Source organism: Pseudophryne corroboree, chromosome 2, assembly GCF_028390025.1.
Source record: "Pseudophryne corroboree isolate aPseCor3 chromosome 2, aPseCor3.hap2, whole genome shotgun sequence".
Taxonomy (NCBI): domain Eukaryota; kingdom Metazoa; phylum Chordata; class Amphibia; order Anura; family Myobatrachidae; genus Pseudophryne; species Pseudophryne corroboree.
The window spans coordinates 764,780,122-764,804,108 of NC_086445.1; positions in this window are offsets into that span (position 1 = coordinate 764,780,122).

Here is a 23,987-nt window from a genome sequence, read left to right on the forward strand (position 1 = left end):
ATTTGAAAAAACTGACTTAGATTCAAGATGGCCAATTTCAAGATGGCGCCCATGTTCGGTACATACCCTAAAAGATAGCCCGTCTCACCCATACCTTACTGGAGTATTCAGTTTTCCCAATTTCTGCACAGTTTTGAAACAAAAGGGTGTACTGTGACTTTTGAATCACCCTGTATATAAAACTCAAATACCACTGACTTATCACAAAATCTTCTTAACCATGTGATGTAGGTACCCACTAAGAAGGGATTTTTCAAAATTCCACCCACAAAGGGGTTAAAAGGGGTGAGATGATTGTTGTGAATTCCCCCCTCACACAGGAGAGTTAAGAGAGCCCACCCAGCCAAGGCTATAAAGAATGCATGGTGCCGGTGATACCAAGTTGCAGAGGGGGAGGATACAAAGCTCTGTTTTTTTACTTTCTTGCCAATGATAGTTGCAGAGCACTCCATTATTCAAATAGGGGAGCTACATCAACTGCCACCCCTAAACACTGTCAAACATTGCTGGTTGTGGCTGCCCTATTTGAATAATGGACTGCTCTGCAACTGCCACTGACAAGGAAGCCCAGCCTTATGGTTCAGGAGATTTTGTGATGAGTCAGTGGTATTTGCCTTTTATATATATAGATTTAAGATATAAGAACTTTACCAACCTATTTCCAGTCAGGAGAGGATAGTGTCTCAATTATCAGAGGTTAAGCTGTCACTTGAAGTAAACATTGCCAAACCTCTCAGAGAGCAATAGGAGGAAAGGAAAGGAAAGGAGAGATAGATATTTTGACTCTTAAATGCATTAAAGGAGAGCTTGATAGTCAGCAACTGCTTATCTGCTTTATAAAGGGTACTGAGAGTTCTCCCAGTGACCTAAGTTAAGTGTTGTGCAAAAATATTTACTTTTTTACCTCAAAGGAGGAGCCCTAAGGAGAGCGAGAAGCTAAGCAAGGAGATCTAGGGCCTTTTGGAATAGAGTCAGTCTATCCTTGCAAACCTTACATATTTAACATACAGCAGGCGAAGCTTAGCCTGTCGTCCCAGCATTTACAGCACTGAGCAGGGCAGCATAAGAGGCGGGACTGGGCAGAGAAGGAGGCGGATTATTCTCCTCAGCACCAGCCTTTTGACAACATCAATCCGGGGAAGGCCCCCCCAGTGGTGTGCCCTGACATAGATTGTCAGAGGCTGGTGGAGCATGTCCTGTTGTAAATCCAATTGCTAATCTTCTGTGATAAACTATCCAGTTGACTTTGGGTATATCCCGTTGTCCAGACAATAAGACACAGAGACTACAGATTCCTGTAGTTTTGTGTTTTATATGTAAAAATTTTTAAAAGCAGTATTAAATTTGCTTAAATACCTGTGCTTTTCATCTCTTTGTGATTATACTTGAAATTCCGTAGTGAAGCACAGGTATTCAGCTAGTATATTATAAATTCCTCGAAATCGAGCAAAAAAAAAAAGCTTACCCCCACTCAATGCTTTTTTTATGGGGAAAAAATAAATCATGATTTTGATGTGTTAGTCCTCAAGAACCGACCACTTATTATTCTATGAACTTACTGCACATCTACATCACACACCTTATCGAATGACACCTGCACCATCCAAATTGGAGTTGTCATTTCGGAGTATTTGCTTTCACAAAAATATTCTTAGATGATTAAATATATAAGATTACATACATTATCCAGCCGGGTGGGATGCCGACTGTCAGTATTCCGACAGTGGCATCCCGCCCGGCAGAATGCAAATTGAACAGATCCCAATATATAGATATATAGATATATAGTATATACAAATAGTTATGTAACACCCATACATAACCTTATTCTATTTTCTCTTACGTCCTAGAGGATGCTGGGGACTCCGTAAGGACCATGGGGATAGACGGGCTCCGCAGGAGACATGGGCACTAAAAAGAACTTTAAATATGGGTGTGCACTGGCTCCTCCCTCTATGCCCCTCCTCCAGACCTCAGTTTGATACTGTGGTCAGAGGAGACTGGGTGCATTACAGGGAGCTCTCCTGAGTTTCCTGAAAGAAATAAATTTTGTTAGGTTTTTTATTTTCAGGGAGCCTGCTGGCAACAGGCTCCCTGCATCTAGGGACTGAGGGGAGAGAAACAGACCTACTTAAATGCTAGGCTCTGCTTCTTAGGCTACTGGACACCATTAGCTCCAGAGGGAGTCGGAACGCAGGTCTCTCCTAGCTGTTCGTCCCGGAGCCGCGCCGCCGTCCTCTTCACAGAGCCGGAAGATAGAAGCCGGGTGAGTATGAGAAGAAAAGAAGACTTCAGAGGCGGCAGAAGACTTTGGTTCTTCACTGCGGTAACGCGCAGCCATTGCTCCCGCACAACACACACACGGCAGGCACTATAAGGGTGCAGGGCGCAGGGGGGGCGCCCTGGGCAGCAATTTATACCTCCGGTCTGGCAAAACTATATATATATATAGGCTCTGCACTGTATATTGAGATCCCCCGCCAGTTTTTAAAAGATTTCAAGTGGGACCAAAGCCCGCCACTGAGGGGGCGGAGCTTGATCCTCAGCACTCACCAGCACCATTTTCTCCACAGCATACCGCTGAGAAGCTGGCTCCCTGGACTCTCCCCTGCTGAACACGGTGACAGAGGGTTTGAAAGAAGGGGGGGGGGGCACATAATTGGCGCAGTGTTATATATATTAATAGCATTATCTGGGTAAAAAGGTTTTTATTTTTTTTGCCTGGGTCATTGGCGCTGGGTGTGTGCTGGCATACTCTCTCTCTGTCTCTCCAAAGGGCCTTGTGGGGGAACTGTCTCCAGATAAGAGAATTCCCTGAGTGTGTGGTGTGTCGGTACGTGTGTGTCGGTATGTCTGAGGTCGAAGGCTCTCCTAGGGACGAGGTGGGGCAAATGAGGGTGGTGTCTCCGTCGGCAACACCAACACCTGACTGGTTGGATATGTGGAATGTTTTAAATGCAAATGTGAATTTATTGCACAAAAGGTTGGACAAAGCTGAGTCCAGGCAGTGTACAGGGAGTCAAGCCCGCCACTATGTCGCAGGGACCTTCTGGATCTCAAAAGCTCCCACTATCCCAAATAGTAGACACTGATACCGACACGGATTCTGACTCCAGTGTCGACTACGATGATGCAAAGTTACAGCCAAGATTGGCTAAAAGTATTCATTATATGATTATTGCAATAAAGGATGTGTTGCATATCACAGATGAACCCTCTGTCCCTGAAACGAGGGTGCGCATGTATAAGGAAAAGAAACCTGAGGTAACCTTTCCCCCATCTCACGTGCTAAACGAGTTATGTGAAAAGGCTTGGGAATCCCCAGACAAGAAACTGCAGATTCCCAAAAGGATTCTTATGGCGTATCCTTTCCCGATTAAGGGCAGGATACGGTGGGAATGCTCCCCAAGGGTGGACAAAGCTTTGACACGCTTATCCAAAAAGGTAGCGCTGCCATCTCAAGATACGGCAATCCTCAGGGATCCTGCTGATCGCAAGCAGGAGACTACCTTGAAGTCCATTTACACACATTCTGGTACCTTACTCAGACCGGCGATAGCGTCAGCTTGGGTTTGTAGCGCTGTAGCAGCATGGACAGATACCTTATCGGCGGATATTGATACCCTGGATAAGGACACCATTTTATTAACCCTGGGTCATATTAAACATGCTGTCTTATATATGAGAGATGCTCAAAGAGACATTGGCCTACTGGGTTCTAGAGTCAACGCTATGGCGATTTCTGCTAGACGAGTCCTGTGGACCCGACAATGGACGGGTGATGCTGACTCGAAGAGGCATATGGAGGTTTTACCTTACAAGGGTGAGGAATTGTTTGGGGAAGGTCTCTCGGACCTAGTTTCCACAGCCACGGCAGGTAAATCAACTTTTTTGCCTTATGTTTCCTCACAGCCTAAGAAAGCGCCACATTATCAGATGCAGTCCTTTCGGTCGCATAAAAACAAGAGAGTAGTGAGTACGGGGATCGTCCTTTCTTGCCAGAGGTAAGGGTAGTGGGAAAAAGCTGCCAACCACAGCTAGTTCCAGGAGCAGAAGTCCTCCCCGGCCTCTACAAAATCCACCACATGACGCTGGGGCTCCGCTGCGGGAGTCCGCCCCAGTGGGGGCACGTCTTTGACTTTTCAGCCACATCTGGGTTCACTCACAGGTGGATCCCTGGGCAATAGACATTGTTTCCCAGGGTTACAAGCTGGAATTCGAAGAGGTGCCTCCTCGACGGTTTTTCAAATCGGCCCTACCAGCTTCTCCCCCAGAGAGGGAGATAGTTTTAAATGCAATTCAAAAATTGTGTCTTCAACAAGTGGTGGTCAAAGTTCCCCTGCTTCAACAAGGGATGGGGTATTACTCAACCCTGTTTGTAGTCCCGAAACCGGACGGTTCGGTCAGACCCATTTTAAATTTAAAATCCTTAAACCTATACTTAAAAAGGTTCAAGTTCAAGATGGAATCGCTCAGAGCGTTCATAGCCAGCCTGGAAGGGGGGGATTATATGGTGTCCCTGGACATAAAGGATGCATACCTTCATGTTCCCATATACCCACCTCATCAGGCGTTCCTGAGATTTGCGGTACAGGATTGTCATTACCAATTTCAGACATTGCCGTTTGGGCTTTCCACTGCCCCGAGGATTTTCACCAAGGTAATGGCGGAAATTATGGTGCTCCTGCGCAAGCAGGGTGTCACAATTATCCCATACTTGGACGATCTCCTAATAAAAGCGAGATCGCGAGAGTAGTTGCTGAACAGCGTATCACTTTCACTGAAGGTGTTGCAACAGCACGGCTGGATTCTCAATATCCCGAAGTCACAGTTGGTGCCAACGACTCGTTTGCCTTTCTTAGGCATGATTCTGGATACGGACCAGAAAAGGGTTTATCTTCTGATGGAAAAGGCCCAAGAACTCATGACTCTGGTCAGGGACCTATTGAAGCCAAAAAGGGTGTCAGTGCATCACTGCACTCGAGTTCTGGGGAAGATGGTGGCGTCTTACGAGGCCATTCCCTTCGGCAGGTTCCATGCGAGGACTTTCCAATGGGACCTTCTGGACAAGTGGTCCGGGTCACATCTACAGATTCATCAGATGATCACCCTGTCCCCCAGGGCCAGGGTATCTCTCCTGCGGTGGCTACAGAGTGCTCACCTCCTAGAGGGTCGCAGGTTCGGCATTCAGGACTGGATTCTGGTAACCACGGACGCGAGTCTCAGAGGTTGGGGAGCAGTCACACAGGGAAAAAACTTCCAAGGTCTCTGGTCAAACCAGGAGGCTTGTCTTCACATGAACGTCCTGGAATTGAGGGCCATATACAACGCCCTTCGTCAAGCGGAGCATTTGCTTCACGACCTACCGGTTCTGATTCAGTCAGAGAACATCCCCGCAGTGGCTCATGTAAACCGCCAAGGCGGAACAAAGAACAGAGTAGCAATGGCGGAAGCCACCAGGATTCTTCGCTGGGCGGAAAATCATGTAAGCGCTCTGACAGCAGTGTTCATTCCGGGAGTGGACAACTGGGAAGCAGACTTCCTCAGCAGACACGATCTACATCCAGGAGAGTGGGGACTTCATCAGGAAGTCTTTGCAGAGATTGCAAGTCAATGGGGACTGCCTCAAATAGACATGATGGCGTCACGCCTCAACAAGAAACTACAGAGGTATTGCGCCAGGTCAAGAGACCCTCAGGCGGTGGCAGTGGACGCCCTGGTGACACCGTGGGTGTTCCAGTCGGTCTATGTGTTTCCTCCTCTTCCTCTCATCCCCAAGGTATTGAGAATCATAAGAAGAAGAGGAGTACAGACAATTCTCATTGTTCCAGATTGGCCGCGAAGGGCTTGGTATCCGGATCTGCAGGAAATGCTCACAGAAGATCCGTGGCCTCTTCCTCTAAGAAAGGACCTGTTACAACAGGGGCCCTGTCTGTTCCAAGACTTACCGCGGCTACGTTTGATGGCATGGCGGTTGAACGCCGGATCCTAGCGGAAAAGGGCATTCCGGATGAGGTCATTCCTACTCTGATAAAGGCTAGGAAGGACGTGACAGCTAAACATTATCACCGTATATGGCGGAAGTATGTTTCTTGGTGTGAGTCCAGGAATGCTCCTCCGGAAGAATTCCATCTGGGCCGTTTCCTTCACTTCCTACAGACTGGAGTGAATTTGGGCCTAAAATTAGGCTCCATTAAGGTTCAGATTTCGGCCCTATCCATTTTCTTTCAGAAGGAACTGGCTTCTCTCCCAGAAGTACAGACTTTTGTGAAGGGAGTGCTGCATATCCAGCCTCCTTTTATACCTCCAGTGGCACCCTGGGACCTTAACGTGGTGTTGCGGTTCCTTAAGTCTCACTGGTTTGAACCACTTAAAACGGTGGAATTAAAGTATCTCACTTGGAAAGTGGTCATATTGTGAGCCTTGGCGTCGGCTAGGCGAGTGTCGGAGTTGGCGGCTTTATCTCACAAAAGCCCCTATCTGGTTTTCCATGTGGATAGAGCGGAATTGCGGACTCGTCCTCAATTCTTGCCCAAGGTGGTTTCATCTTTTCATATGAACCAACCTATTGTGGTGCCTGTGGCTACGCGAGACTTGGAGGATTCCGAGTCCCTTGATGTGGTCAGGGCATTGAAAATTTATGTGGCCAGAACGGCTCGGGTTAGAAAAGCAGAGGCACTGTTTGTCCTGTATGCAGCCGACAAGGTTGGTGCTCCTGCTTCGAGGCAGACTATTGAATGCTGGATCTGTAACACGATTCAGCAGGCTCATTCTACGGCTGGATTGCCGTTACCAAAATCGGTAAAGGCCCATTCCACTAGGAAGGTGGGCTCTTCTTGGGCGGCTGCCCGAGGGGTCTCGGCTTTACAGTTGTGCCGAGCTGCTACTTGGTCGGGTTCAAACACCTTTGCAAAGTTCTACAAGTTTGATACCCTGGCTGAGGAGGACCTCATGTTTGCTCAATCGGTGCTGCAGAGTCATCCGCACTCTCCCGCCCGTTTGGGAGCTTTGGTATAATCCCCATGGTCTTACGGAGTCCCCAGCATCCTCTAAGACGTAAGAGAAAATAAGATTTTAAACCTACCGGTAAATCTTTTTCTGCTAGTCCGTAGAGGATGCTGGGCGCCCGTCCCAGTGCGGAATACATCTGCAAGACTTGTATATAGTTTTTGCTTACATAAGGGTTCTGTTACAGTTTTGATCAGTCTCGGGCTGATGCTGTTTTGTTGAATACTGTTAACTGGTGCGTATATTCCAAGTTATACGGTGTGGATGGTGTGGACTGGTATGAATCTTGCCCTTAGATCCTTTCCTCGTACTGTCCGTCTCCTCTGGGCACAGTTTCTCTAACTGAAGTCTGGAGGAGGGGCATAGAGGGAGGAGCCAGTGCACACCCATATCTAAAGTTCTTTTTAGTGCCCATGTCTCCTGCGGAGCCCGTCTATCCCCATGGTTTTTATGGAGTCCCCAGCATCCTCTACGGACTAGGAGAAAAAGATTTACCGGTAGGTTTAAAATCTTATTTTTTCCGAATAGCCTATAAATCAGAATAATTAATATTGATAGCTACATAAAATTCACTTATTCACCACATATAGAATACAGTACATCTCTTTTTACACGTCACACCTTTTTATATTATATTGTTTTATATAAATTTTCACATGCATGCACAAGATTAAGTCTATTGCAGAGGCAGAACTCTGGGAGGCAACGGAGTCATCTGCCGCCGGGCTCCTACTCTGAAGGGGGGCTCTTCTCCCCCAATTCTGTGACACCATTGAAGTAAGTTAATTGATGGCTGCTGCTATCTTTTCAGTATATGAAGTTACTTCTCTGACAATTACACATAACTTCATATAGTTACAATTCTCATGCTTCCTGTACTGGAGCAAATAGCTCCATCAGTAAAGTGTCTGCTGTCAGTGGGTTCTTATCCTGGGTATGACTGCTAAGAAATGTGTGATTTAAAATAAAAGACAATGAAATGTATATATACAGTATATAAAAAAAAAATTCAGAACACTCCACACACACACACTCACACACACACACACACACACACGCACACACGCACACATATATATGCACACATACATACATATATTTATCTAAATATAGGGGGGGGGGGCAACTGGTATGAACTTGCCTCCGGGCAACTGTGACGAACTTACGCCACTGGTCTATTGCACCCACATTTCTTCATTTTTATTTTCAGTTCACAATTTAAGCTATTATTTACATAATTATCATCACAAATGTCACATAATTTCTAAATATTGTAAATTAGTTTCCTTATACACGGTCGAGTCCCATTATTATGACCACCAGCTAATAAACAGATTAACTGCCATGTGCAGCATAGACAGCAGTTAGACGGGCTGAACTGTTGTTTTAGACACACGTCTGGTAGCCCCCAGGTTCATTTTGTCGGTGAGCTACTCCACTGTAGCATGTCGGTCAACCTCCGGCACCTTCGTAGCCGATGTTCGCCTCTTACACTAATGGCACGTGGTGCCCCGTAGTTTCCATGTTGGTTATTTGCAATGGTGGGATTTGTCCAGTCACGATACAACTTCACCACAGCAACACGTGAACAGTTCTGCGCTATTTCAGAAATACTGCCACCCTTTGCCCAAAAGCTGATAATCATCCATTTTTGCAACTCGGATATATTTCCCCTTTTACACATGAGAGCAATGAGTGATATTTGTGCAGATGGTCTATCACACACCTTATATACCCACCAAGCCAGCGCACCGCACGTAAAGTACTTCATGGGCTACTAACATCAAATGTAGGATGTGGTCATAATAATGTGACTCGATCATGTTTATATTTTATTTGCCAAACATGTATTAACTATTTAACTATTCTGGATATATATCTTCACAAATTATATAGTTATTATTATCAATGTACAATTTACAATGTCACAAACTTATTTTATATAATATAATTAATTGTAAATATTATGACACAGTATATGCTAATTAATAACCATTTCAAAGCAATAATGCGGTTACCAAAATTAACTACAAATATTTAATATACGATTGTATATTTCCTAACACTTAGATCTATATAAAAGAGATCTTACGATATGAGACATCAGGCCTGAGGTGGACGCTAGTTATGCTAATGCGGCAAGAGGTGTCTCAAGAAAAAGACGCCTCCTCCCAGCAATGCAGATCCAAGTGCTGCATCTGAAAACCCTGCCTCAGACTGATGGTTGCAGTGGTGGCAGTCATCGCCACCAGTCAAATAAGTAAGTATAAGCTTACTCAGATTGAGTGATGGAACTCCTGCTGGGGCCAGAACATCTGCATCGGAAGACTTAGACCCTGGCCTCAAGTATGCATTCAAAACACGGGTGACAGGCCCCTATTTTGTAAAAAGTTCTCTGTCACCTCCCCAGCCCCCAAAATGGCCCCAGCATGTCAATCATCCTGTGGTTTAGGGGGCACTGCGAGTGATCTTGCAGAACCCGTTCTGCATGCGCAGAATGGGTCACATGTATGAGCAGTCCCCCGCCATTGCAGTTAACTCGAAATCAGGCCCAAGCAGTTATTACATTTTTCTGAGACTTAATTACAATAAACTGAGCCACTCGCGTACATATAAGAAGTTAGTTAAGTGCCATCAAGTTGACGAGACCCTATGGCTAGTCATATGTATAAAACACAAAAGACATATGGCCCTTGGGTGGCTGGGGGGGGACCCCTTGATTGAAGGGGTCCCCACTCCCCCAGGGTACCCCGGCCTGGGATGACTAGTTGGATATTTAATGCCACGGCCGCAGGGCGCTGTATAAAAGTGACCCCCGGCTGTGGCATTATCTGTCCAGCTAGTGGAGCCCGGTGCTGGTGTAAAAAATACGGGGGACCCCTACTCTTTTTGTCCCCCGTTTTTTTTGCACCAGCACCAGGCGCAGAGCCCGGTGCTGGTTTTAAAAATACGGGGGATCCCCTGTCCATTTTCCCCCCGGATTTTTAGAACCAGGACCGGCTCGAAGAGCCCGAGGCTGGTTATGCTTTGGAGGGGGGATTTTTTTCCGGGATTTTACCATTCCATCTAAAAAAAAATAAAAAATATATATATATTTTTTTAAATATATAAATAATACTTGTGCCTCCCAAAAAGACAAACCAAGTACCTAATCCATTCTAATATAAATAGATATGCTATTACCAATAAAAAAACACCCAAAAAAACATGTTTTAAATTTTTTTTATTAGATTCACCCACCAAAGTGTGGCGGATTGAAAATGACGAATTTACTGTCTAAAAGCACTGTTGTCGAATTTCCAAACTTCAATTGAATATACTTTTGTCGAATTGCCTCATTTGTACCATTGCAGAAAAGTCGAATTTGACAAATGTCGAATTTCAAAAAGTCGAATTTTGAAAGTCCGTTTTTTTGACGGAAAGTACTGAATTGCATTGTCGATTTTTTTTTTTTGGGCGATAAAGTCCAGTTTTTCGACAATTTTGGGAATTCGACCGCAATTGCATATACCCCATAGTAAATAAATAAAAGAAGGCACGTAGAGGTACACAGCTGGAAAGATGTTTTATTACTTTTTATGTTCTACACACACTTTTCTATTCATTTTAACTGATTTTTGGATGTTTGTTTTTAAAATATTGTTATGCAATAATCTTAAATTACTATGTAAAAGCTATATTTTAGTTCTGTTATAATTCACCAAATACAGACTCTTTTCTTCATACTTCCTAGGTATTCAATTCTACAAACTAAAACAAAAAATTTAAATTTTGTATGTAAATCCCCTGAGCCATCAGGTTCTTCAGCATATCTCAAGGGTTAAGGGATGCGAAATCAGCAATTTAGGGTAAGCTCACCTCTTCTCAAATCCTAAAACTCAGTGCCTCCAAACAGGAGTAGGCTGGGCTAGGGTGTTTCACCACCCAGGCTGCAGCTACATTCATTTAACACTTTTGTGCCAGCATACAATCCAGTATAGCTTGATGCTCCCACAGAGAGAGAGGGAAGCCGATTCCACTGTAGGGATGGCCATCGACCATAAATATTTAGAAACCATCAATGGTCATCACTCAATGATAGATGGTTTTACCATCTACCATCACTGGGATGGAAATCACCAGACACAAAGGTCATGGTGTCTTTTCCCCCCCAAGATCTGTGCATGTGCAGTAGAGAAATTACCAGGAAATTGGCATTGACGCCATTTTCCCAGGGATTTGCGCATGTACCAGTATATGCACTGGCGGTGCCAAAGTCTGCTTGATACATGCACTGACAACAGAGGAGGATGGTCCACAGGAAAGCTGCACACAGGCCCCTTCCTCTTCTGAACTTCCCCTGATCATAATATATCCAAACAATTATTATATAAAAAATACGATTTTGTTCTTCAAAATAAAGCAAACAAGTGTATAAGAGTATGTGAAAAAGAACAGAATAAATTGTAATTAAAATTCAAGTGAATGGGTGTTAGAATTATTCCACCGAGTGTTGCTCACTCTTTAATTTTCATGTATATTCTAATTTTTATTTATAATGTCTATACTGTATCTTAAATGAGTGTATACTTTATCACATCCATGGGTACTGTATATTTGTTGTCTAGGAACAATGTATTGTATTTTTATTAATTTTAGAAATCTTAGACTAAAGTTAGTTGAACATATCACCGTTCCTTGTTAAGCATCTGTATGTTTATGTTACACCCCGGGGTTGGCACGTGTCTGTGTGGTTGAAATACAACATATCACAGGTGTTTGGTGGCTATGTGATGGACCCTTTCCCTTAGATGTTTTCTCTGTACCTAGTTCACTATATGTGGTTCAGAAAGGTAAGACAGATTGATACATAAGCAGAGAGTTCAAGGTCTTTTTTTTTATTGTACCGCAAGAAATTCTGGATATTTTTATTGTACCGCAAGAAATTCTGGATAGAAGGTGATAGATACATCGCAGTAATTAAACAATCACAATGAAGAATGTAATCACTTTAGATGATATTATGAAAATACCATTTACCTACAGCTCACGATACACTGGACAACTCAATAATTCAAGAATTCAATTTATCAATCTAACAGATATATGTATATTCCGAAAAAAACTCTTGCAAAGAAGACAATGAAGATGATTAAGAATATAATTTGCTCAAAGAACAATTACTATTTCTCTAAATGTCCCTAAATGAATTGTCCCAGTCTTCACTGGCAATATATGGTGGAGCTCAAGGATCCTATGGTGCCATAGTATTGCAATGGGGCTGTGGTGTAAACTGTACTTGCTGCACAAGTGATGGGGATCCTACAGTGCCACAGTGTTGCAATGGGGCTGTGGTTTAAACTATACTTGTTGCACAAGGAGTTAAGCACTTTCTAGAAAAAAACACTGATCTTGGATTCAAACATCTGACTCTCTGGGTCACAGCAGAAAACAATTTTGCACAGGGATGTGGGTAGCAAATGTGTCTTGAAATTCCTAGCAATCAACTATCTCTGTAGTAACTACACCAAGGAACAAATGTCTCTGTCTTTACTTCCAAAACAAATCAATGTCTCTATATTGATCATCCAACGAATAAGTGTCTTTATACTAATTGCCCAAACAATAAGTGTCTTTATACTGATCAGCGCTGTGTTCAAACAGGGTTTACTCTGCATGGTTCTCAGTAATAGGCCTGTCAGCACCCTCTCTCCATGCAGTTGTGGGAGGTGTATATGCGACAAATGACAATAGGGCTCAGCACTCACCTTCCTGCAGTCCGCAACAACAAATCTTTGTTACTCCTCCAAACCTCTCAGGTTACTCCACAACCACGCTTGTCCTTTTCAGCGGGTTCACGTTCTTCAAAGATGGCAGCGGCGTCTGCGCCTCTGCACAGGCCTGGTGGTGTCTGGTCCCTGGCTGCGGTGTTTCACGCCTGCTCTCCAAGTTCTCTCCAACTTGTGAAAGCATCAGACTGCCTTGACTCTGCAGCATTGCTCTCCACCGCCCTGCGTTACCATCCGGCACTCACAACACGGCTGTCCTGCTCCACTCCTCAAAGCACACCTGTTCCCTGCAATGGCTTCTCTCCAACTGTTATGTGTGTTCTGTTTTGTTGTTGTCTCACCACCAGGGGTCACCAGACATTTCTGGATTGCAGTTCCGCTCTCTGCCAGAGGTGCTGCTCTTGTAGATCAGGTGCCTGGTGAGTGATCACTTAATCAGTAAAGTCTGGACACCGGTCATCTGGCTTTTAAAGTCTACTTGAGGGCAATACATTCCCTGGTCTGATGTGCGAAGGTTGCTGATCTTGGAGCTGTTTCTGTTAAACCTCAGTCTGCAAGTATCCTGGCTTCAAGTCTTGTCATTTCTGTATTTACCTGGACAATCCATTTACCAACATTTCTTCAGTCTGCAAGTATCCTGTCTTCAAGTCTTGTCATTTCTGTATTTCTCTGGACAATTAATTTACCAGCATTTCCTCAGTTGGCAGATATCCTGTGTTCAAGTCTTGTAATTTCTGTATTTCTCTGGACAATCCAGTTACATGTATTACCTCAGTCTGCAAATATCTTGTGTTTAGTTTTCTGCAATATTTGCACATACCTGAACGATTGATTTACCTGCAATTATACTGTGTTCTTGTTATTTTATTATAATAAACACCCTGAATTTATATGTAACCCTTTGTTCTTTGGATTCCTGATTAACTGGGAAAGTAAGCATAACACCAACTCTGTGTCCATGCCATCTTCTTCCAACAAGGCTCCGCTTGCTCTCAGATCCTGCCGCTTCATAAACAGGACATGTGACCCGACTCTGGTCCATCCCTTAACCCCTGCTGTGCCAGCCAAATGAAACTTCAGACGCAATCATTATCATTTATATGTTAAAGTGGTATACACAACTTTTCCGGGGTACCACATTTAGCATCAATATGTTTAACATCTTTGTTTAGTGTCAGACCAATGGTGTCAGACACAGATTCCTAATGAGTTGTAATTGTCTTTTTGGTCTTCTTTAAATCCTGGAAGCAAAAGTCATATATAAATTGAGCAAAATTCACTCAAGCAATTGGTCTCCTTTTTTATGTAGGAGGTGCTAATAGGTCTCCTCCCACACTTCAAAAGTGCTGCTGCTCTAATAGTGCTTTCAAGTGCCATGTGCCAAATAGGAAGTACCTACAGTGTAATGTCAGAATAATAGTCATTAATGCATTTCAGTGCTCACAACATTTTCTTCAGGTTTATTCTGATGAAAATATTGTGAGCATTGAAATATGTTAAAGGCTATTACTCTCACAGTGCATTGGAGAGCATACCTATCTGACACATTTCACTTTTGGAGCAGTAGCACATTTCGTGTGTGGGAGATGCTGATTGGAGACAACATGATTGCAACAAGACAGGACCTTTCATAGGCAAATGCGGTGGAGGTTTCTGAGTTGCCTGGAAACCCTCCTCCTCTTGGACAGTGGCTTAAAATTTGCTCCAGTGTTCTGCAGAGCATCAGATTGTAGATTGCATTTGGAAACCCTCCTCTAGAAATCCTGTATTGGCCCCTGCCTTTATCCACCAGACTGGACAATCTGTTCAACCCACTGATCTATGGATCTTTGCACCAGATTATTTCCCTCCTGGGATACATTTATCATGCTTCATATTGTGCTATATTAAGATATTGCAAACTCTGTGCTTTTTTACTTACTCTTAATCCCTGTACACTCGGGGGAGATGTGTGCTGAGCAAGAGATGTGTGCTGAGCGATCTAGCACAGTTGGCAGAGTGTTCTGGGCTATCTGGTGCAGTGACGTCAGTCCACACACTTATACCCCTTTTACACAACCAGCATATAACACGGGTAATTGCACATGAACGTGCATAACCCGTGTTGCTGCATGGTGTAAAAGGGTCGAGTTGGGATGATCCGGGTCGAGTGGCCCGGTATTCCAACTCAGGTAGTTTGTAGGGTTGAACACATGTTCAACCCGGCAAACTGTGCTTTGTAAACAGTAGCCGGGTCGCATTGACATATACAGTGTATAGATGGGTGGAGCTTGGAGATCATGTTTATTTAGTGTACACAGGTGACTCAGACGTAACACTGATAGCAGTAATCAGGAGCCCATATATCACACAGGGTAACAGCATTAGGTAGTGGTACTTATCAGGAGATGTCTGTGGTGGTGAAGCATGGAGGACTGCACAGCCGTGTTGTCTGACTCCCACTGTAGAGAAGATGATGCATGCACTGGACCACTGAGTCTCTGTAGCTGAGATCTGCTCCTAGTTTCAGCCCTGCACACTTGTACACCAGGACTCTGTCTCTGTGTGTGTCACACTCTCCTCACACTCTTAGAGATGGAGGAACAGGAAACTACATCATATGACTCCGCCTCTCAGTGACTCTTGGCACTAGAGGTCTAACACCAGGGGATGCACCCATAGACTGGTACACAGAAAGAGACAGGTACAGCGTGCACTATATCCTAACACTCCCCCTCGCTCAAGACTGTCTCCGGTCACAAGTTTAAAGAACAAGACATTTTATCAAACAAATCAGTGAAGTCACTCCTGTAACCGAAAACATAACATGAAGCAAAACAGTAAGAATAAATCAACATTAACCATATTCTAGTCCACATTCCATCAGGAATGCAAGTAGTAAGTGTGATGACAGTCCTTTTGTCAACATGTCGGCAACATATTCCACATTGACGGACTTGTTTTCCACTAACTCACAAATGAAATGATGTCTTATGGCAATGTGCTTAGACCGTCCATGATGCTTTGTGCTACAAGAAAGATCAATTGCTCCCTTGTTATAACACTTTATGTGAGCGCTATGTATTCTACCTCTGTGGTAGGAAGAGCAACTGTGGGTTGTTTCCTACTTACCCAGCTTACGGCTGCGCCTGCCAGTGCAAACAGGTATCCAGTATAAGAATTACAGAGCTGCCTGTAAGGTGGGGAAACGCGTCTCAATCTAACTGCTTGGTGGGACCTCACTGACAGAATTCGCTGCAATACCTCACACTACTGGGACGGGCTACAACTCCGGATAAGGCTCATACCATAGGTTTAAAGCACCAGAGCCGGAAGAGAATGGAAGCATACTACCTACAGTGAGGATGCGGTAAATTATCTGCTATTAAAAAAGCATGGCCATGCTGATTTGCAATTGCACCTTTTAAAAAATCCTGCATACTAATCACCTTTATCTGCATGCTCAAAACAACATTTGCTAAATACATACAGGAACTGTTTCAAACTGAATTGCATACTAATTTTTCTACGCTTGGCAAACTAATCAACAATCTTTCTTTTGCTTGGCAAATTGCAAAATAATTAAACCTGGCAAGAAAGGTCCTATAGCAATTTGGATGTTGAAAGTATGGACTATCTGCATTAAATAATTGTTTGCAAGAAAGAAATAAGTATCTGCATGCCGCAAGTTAATTAGGTTAGGAATTGGTTGTTATATTAACAGTATATTGACACCATGCTGGTATTTTATAAATAACAGTTTTTTCTGTGATGATTGGTAAAGGTAAAGGATGTATTGAGCCAGAGAACAATTAAATATTGTTTTTATTGTTTTAATTATTGTTAGTGTAATTGGTTCACAGTGAGCTATTTAAACAGTATATATCTTACTATAGCAAGTTAAAACAGCTAAATAAAAATATAAATTTATTTTAAAATATATTCTGTCAGCGCTTTTTTTTTCTTGTGGTAGTGTTTGTTTTTGAAGGGGGGGAGTAGCCCCTTTGGTATAGAAAAGCTGCAGACAATCTAGTATTTATTACTGAGCAATTGATTGGCGCCTGGTGACACTTGGTGTCTCTATTTTCTTGATTCAATGTATGTTTGTTGGTCAATTGTGACAGTTTCCTCTTGCAGGTTTTGTACAATTTTCATACCTAATAGATGATTTGCAGGGCCTAGATCTTTCAACTTGAATCTTTGTTTAAGCTGGTGCTTGATATCAGGGATGTGATCTTATTGACCTGCGAAAAGTAAATCATCCACATAGACAGCTATGATGAACAACTTTTCTTTGATGGTTTTGTGGTATAAGCAGTGATCAGTCTCTGACCTAAGAAAGTTTATTTCTAGTAATGCTGCATCCAACTTTACATACGATCAATGACCACTTTGCTTGAGGCCATATAGCAACTTCTTTAAGAGACAAACTTTCCCAGTTTGGAATATGTTCATATCATAATGTTCAGGTGGTTCCATATGAATTTCCTCAATAAATTCTCCATTAAGGAATGCGGAATCAAAGTCTAGTTGATTTAACAGTAGGTCATGTAGTGTAGCAACAGCAATCACTAACCTTAAGGTGCTATACCTTGCGACTGGTGAGTAGATCTCTCTGTAATCGATTCCATACTTCTGGGTATATCCCTTGGCATTAAGGCGGACTTTGTAACGAGCAATTGACACATCTGCGTTCAACCCTCTTGCAGAAAACCCACTTGTTCTTAATCGTTTTACAGTCACTTGGTCTATCAACCATAGTCCATGTACTGTTATCATTTAGTGCTGACAGTTCTGTATCAATTGCTGATTTGTACTCTGTCCAATAACTGCTTGACTTTGCTTCCTGTATGTTCTGAGGTTCACAGTTAGCTATGTTTGCATACTCCTCACTGTATTTCTTGTCTGGAATACCTTTGTTGCTCTTCGTGAACCTTCTGTTCTCTGACTTGTCTGCTTTCACACTCTCAGATTCAGAGATGCATTCTGCTGCCTGTACATCCAATAATACATTTTCTTGTTTCTTCAAAGATGGCAGCGGCGTCTGCACCTCTGCACAGGCCTGGTGGTGTCTGGTCCCTGGCTGCGGTGTTTCACACCTGCTCTCCAAGTTCTCTCCAACTTGTGGAAGCATCAGACTGCCTTGACTCTGCAGCATTGTTTTCCACTGCCCTGCGTTACCATCCGGCTCTCACAACATGGCTGTCCTGCTCCACTCCTCAAAGCACGCCTGTTCCCTGCAATGGCTTCTCTCTAACTGTTATGTGTGTTCTGTTTTGTTGTTGTCTCACCACCAGGGGTCACATTTCTGGATTGCAGTTCCACTCTCTGCCAGAGGTGCTGCTCTTGTAGATCAGGTGCCTGGTGAGTGATCACTTAATCAGTAAAGTCTGGACACCTGTCATCTGGCTTTTAAAGTCTACTTGAGGCCAATACATTCCTTGGTCTGATGTGCGAAGGTTGCTGATCTTGGAGCTGTTTCTGTTAAACCTCAGTCTGCAAGTATCCTGGCTTCACATCTTGTCATTTCTGTATTTACCTGGACAATCCATTTACCAACATTTCTTCAGTCTGCAAGTATCCTGTCTTCAAGTCTTGTCATTTCTGTATTTCTCTGGACAATCCATTTACCAGCATTTCCTCAGTTGGCAGATATCCTGTGTTCAAGTCTTGTAATTTCTGTATTTCTCTGGACAATCCAGTTACATGTATTACCTCAGTCTGCAAATATCTTGTGTTTAGTTTTCTGCAATATTTGCACATACCTAAACGATTGATTTACCTGCAATTATACTGTGTTCTTGTTATTTTATTATAATAAACACCCTGAATTTATCTGCAACCCTTTGTTCTTCGGATTCCTGATTAACTGGGAAAGTAAGCATAACACCAACTCTGTGTCCATGCCATCTTCTTCCCACAAGGCTCTGCTTGCTCTCAGATCCTGCCACTTCATAAACAGGACAAGTGACCCGACTCTGGTCCATCCCTTAACCCCTGCTGTGCCAGCCAAATTAAACTTCAGACGCAATCATTATTATTTATATGTTAAAGGGGTATACACAACTTTTCCGGGGTACCACATTTAGCATCTATGGGGTATATGCAATAGCGGGCGAATCGCGGCATTAGATCCGCCTCTGTGTGATTCGCCCGCTATCGCCAGCTGCAGCCCTGTCGCCGGGACCCTGGTTTCACTATATTCAATGTAAAACAGATTCGCCCCTCCCGCAGGCGGATTCCGGCCAATCGGCGAGCAGTGGGCGTGCTGAATTCGCCTTCCTGCCCAATTGCTGGAACGGTAAAATCTGTGAAAAAAATGGCGTGGGGTCCCCCCTCCAAAGCATAACCAGCCTCGGGCTCATTGAGCTGGTCCTGGTTCTAAAAATCCGGGGAAAAAATTGACAGGGGATCCCCCGTATTTTTAAAACCAGCACCGGGCTCTGCGCCTGATGCTGGTGCCAAAAATACGGGGGACAAAACGAGTAGGGGTCCCCCGTATTTTTAACACCAGCATCGGGCTCCACTAGCTGGACAGATAATGCCACAGCCGGGGGTCACTTTTATGCCGTGCCCTGCGGCCGTGGCATTAAATATCCAACTAGTCACCCCTGGCCGGGGTACCCTGGGGGAGTGGGGACCCCTTCAATCAAGGGGTCCCCCCCCCCCAGCCACCCAAGGGCCAGGGGTGAAGCCCGAGGCTGTCCCCCCCCATCCAATGGGCTGCGGATGGGGGGGCTGATAGCCTTTGTGTAAAAAAAAAAGATATTGTTTTTTCCATTAGTACTACAAGTCCCAGCAAGCCTCCCCCGCAAGCTGGTACTTGGAGAACCACAAGTACCAGCATGCGGGAGAAAAACGGGCCCGCTGGTACCTGTAGTACTACTGGGAAAAAAATACCCAAATAAAAACAGGACACACACACCTTGATAGTAAAACTTTATTTCATACACCGACACACACATACTTACCTGTGTTGACACGCCGACTGCAACGATCTCCGACGATCCGAGGGTACCTGTCAAAAAATTATACTCACCTTCCAGCGTCCGTCCAGAGGTCCAGGTCCAGGGGTATATCCACGTACTTTGTAAAATAAAAAAACGATCACGGTCCACCGGACTAGAAAGGAGTGTAATGTTTTCACATTACACTCCTTTCTCCCGAATGTCGGGACGTCACGTGACTCCCTGTCACTGACGTCCCTTCAGCCAATCAGGAAGCGCTACTGCCGTGGCGCTCAGCTGATTGGCTGGACGCCGTCTGTACACTGACAGCGCCTCGCACAGCTCCCTCCATTACTTTCAATGGTGGGAACTTAGCGGCTAGCGGTGGGGTCACCCGCCGGTCAGCCGCTGACCGGCGGGTGACCTCACCGCTAGCCGCTAAGTTCCCACCATTGAATATAATGGAGGGAGCTGTGCGATGCGCTGTCACAGCGATCAGCCAATCAGGTGAGTGCAACGAAGTTGCGCTTCCTGATTGGCTTAGAGACCTGTCAGTGACAACTGTCACTGACAGATCTTAATCGTGGAAAGGTGTCCCATGTGTCAGCATGGGACACCTTTCAGTCCGTTATGGAGCGGGTAAATGCGTTTTATTATTTTGCCAAGTACGTGGATTTATCTCTGGAGCCTGGTTAAGGTGAGTATATTGAACTTTGCTTTTCAGGTACCCCGGGATTCTACATGGAGAAGAGGACCGATGTCGGCGTGTGAACACAGGTAAGTATGTGTGTGTCGGCAGTGTGTAATAAAGTTTTACTGTCGACGGTGTCTGTGTCCTGTTTTTATTTGGGTATTTTTTTTCCAGTAGTACTACAGGTACCAGCGGGCCCGTTTTTCTCCCGCATGCTGGTACTTGTGGTTCTCCAAGTACCAGCTTGCGGGGGAGGCTTGCTGGGACTTGTAGTACTAATGGAAAAAACAATATCTTTTTTTTGAACACAAAAAGGCTATCAGCCCTCCCATCCGCAGCCCATTGGATGGGGGGGACAGCCTCGGGCTTCACCCCTGGCCCTTGGGTGGCTGGGGGGGGGGGACCCCTTGATTGAAGGGGTCCCCACTCCCCCAGGGTACCCCGGCCAGGGGTGACTAGTTGGATATTTAATGCCACGGCCGCAGGGCACGGCATAAAAGTGACCCCCGGCTGTGGCATTATCTGTCCAGCTAGTGGAGCCCGATGCTGGTGTTAAAAATACGGGGGACCCCTACTCGTTTTGTCCCCCGTATTTTTGGCACCAGCATCAGGCGCAGAGCCCGGTGCTGGTTTTAAAAATACGGGGGATCCCCTGTCATTTTTTTCCCCGCATTTTTAGAACCAGGACCAGCTCAATGAGCCCGAGGCTGGTTATGCTTTGGAGGGGGGACCCCACGCCATTTTTTTTTCGGATTTTACCGTTCCAGCAATAAAAAAAAAAAAAAAAAAAAAAAAAATATTTTAAAAAATATATAAATAATATTTGTGCCTCCCCCAAAAAAAAAAAAAGTACCTAATCCCTTCTAATATAAATAGATCTGCTATTCCCCAAAAAAAAAACACCAAAAAAAACATGTTTAAAATTTTTTTATTTGTTTTCACCCTCCAAAGTGTGGCGGATGGAAAATCGCGAATTTGCTGTCTAAAAGCACTGCAGGCGAATTTCCAAACTTGAATTGAATATGCTGGAGGCGAATTGCAGCATCTGTACCATTGCAGAAAAGGCGAATTCGGAAAAACGCGAATTGAGAAAAGGCGAATTTTGACGGGCCGTTTTTTTGCGAAAAATGACTGCACTGCATAGGCGAATTGATTTTTGGAGGCGAAAACGGCCCGGAATTCGCCTTTTTTGCCGATTCGCCCGCTATTGCATATACCCCTATATGTTTAACATCTTTGTTTAGTGTCAGACCCATGGTGTCAGACACAGATTCCTAATGAGTTGTAATTGTCTTTTTGGTCTTCTTTAAATCCTGGAAGCAAAAGTGATATATAAATTGAGCAAAATTCACTCAAGCAATTGGTCTCCTTTTTTTATGTAGGAGGTGCTAATCATTGCTCGACTTTGCTTCCTGTATATTCTGAGGTTCACAGTAAGCTATGTTTGCATACTCCTCACTGTATTTCTTGGCTGGAATACCTTTGTTGCTCTTCGTGGGCCTTCTGTTCTCTGACTTGTCTGCTTTCACACTGTCAGATTCAGACATGCTTTCTGCTGCCTGTACATCCAATAATACATTTTCTTGTTGCTCCATTGCTCCATTTTGTGGTGCTGTCTCGTAGAATACCACATCTCTGGATTCAAGAAGATGTTTACTTGTAGCATCCCAAAGTCTGTATCCTTTGCTTTTGTCGCAGTATCCAAGCAGTATACTTTCTATGGATTTTGGATCTAGCTTTCTCCTTTTCTCCTTTGGTATATGTGCAAAAGCTTTGCTCCCGAAGACACGAAGATGACTAATACTTGGCTTTTTCCTGGACAATGCCTCCAGTGGCGTTTTACCTTTTGACGGCCAATGTAGGTGCACAATTCTTTATGTATACTGCTTCTGCCCAAAACTTCTTTTCCAGGCCAGCATCACTTAACATAGTTCGTGTTCTCTCAGCAATTGTGCGGTTTGCCTGCTCACTCATGCCATTTTGTTCCGGTGTGTAGGAAATTGTTAGCTGATGCTTTATGCCATATTTCCAAAGGAATGTAACTAAGACTTTGTTATCATACTCTCCACCGTTGTCTGATCTCAGGACCTTTAGTTTCAGACCTGTCTGATTCTCCACCAGATTTTTGTACTCCCCAATTTTGTTGACAACTTCACCCTTCTCCTTGAGAAAGTCCACGTATGTCATTCTTGTGGCATCATCAATGAGAGTCATGAAATACCTGTAGCCACTTATTGATTCTTCCTCCATTGGACCACACACGTCTGTGTGCACTAGAGCTAATGGTGTCTCTGCTCTATTAACTGACTTTGGAAATAGGTTGCAAAATTGCTTGCCTTTTATGCAAGTCTCACACATGGGTCTTTCAGCGTTGCTCACGGTGATCCCTGTTACCATTCCATCTAGCAGTTTCTGGACATTGTCATAACCCAGATGACCCAAGCATTTGTGCCACAGCTCCATTGACTGTTTTTCCTCAGTAGCGATCATTGCAATACACTCCTCAGTTTCCAGGACATGTAGTTGGTTGCTGAAGCAATAACAGTCCCTCTTTAATTATGCACCATACACTTGCCCTTCTGAAAATGGACTTTGTAGCCTCTCTTCTCTAGGATGCTGATAGCAATGAGATTACTTCCTAAATCAGGCACGTACAACACATCTTGGATATCTGTAACAACTGTCTCAACGCCAATTCTTAAACATACTGTGATTGTCCCAGCTTGTAATGCAGTAAGGGCCTTATTTCCAATCCCTGTAACTGTAGTGGGAACACACGGTGTTAAAGAATTGAACCAATGCTTATTGCAACTGAAATGTCTAGTGGTCCCCGAGTCCATATACCAGCAATCCTTCCTGTGACTGTCTGCTACATTCAATGCTGACTCGTTTTGCTTGTCATGCTGCTTCTGTGCACCACTGGAATTTCTTATCTTGCAATCTGAAGCTCTATGTCCTATCTTGTGACATATAAAACACTTGAATTTGTGCTTTCTGGACTTTGTGCCCTTTGTGATCAAGTCAGAACCCTCAGCTATGGTCTCGACAGGAATACGTTCTTGGAACTGCACCAACTTGGCTCTTACAATCTCCATTGTCAGCTTAGTGTCGTTTGACTTTAAGGCAACCACCAAAATAAAATCTAATTCTGGTGTCAGATTCTGTAACATAGTAACATAGTATCTCAGGTTAAAAAAAAGACAATTGTCCATCGAGTTCAACCTATTTGTGGTCTCCTATGCATGATTATTTTGTATAAAATTTTGACTGAAGTTGATGACTGCCGTTACGTTTTACCCCTCTTTTTTATAATAACCATAGTGCGTGACTATGCCCCGTAACCCTGGATATCCTTATCCATTAGGAATTTATCTAACCCATTCTTAAAGGTGTTGACTGAGTCGGCCATTACAACTCCCTCAGGCAGGGAATTCCAAACACGTATCGTCCCTACCGTAAAAAAGCCTTTACGCCGTATTGTGCGGAATCTCCTTTCCTCTAACCTGAGCGAGTGTCCACGAGTTTTCTGTGTTGATCTAACCAAAAACAGGTCCTGCGCAAGATCTGTATATTGTCCCCTTATATATTTGTAAA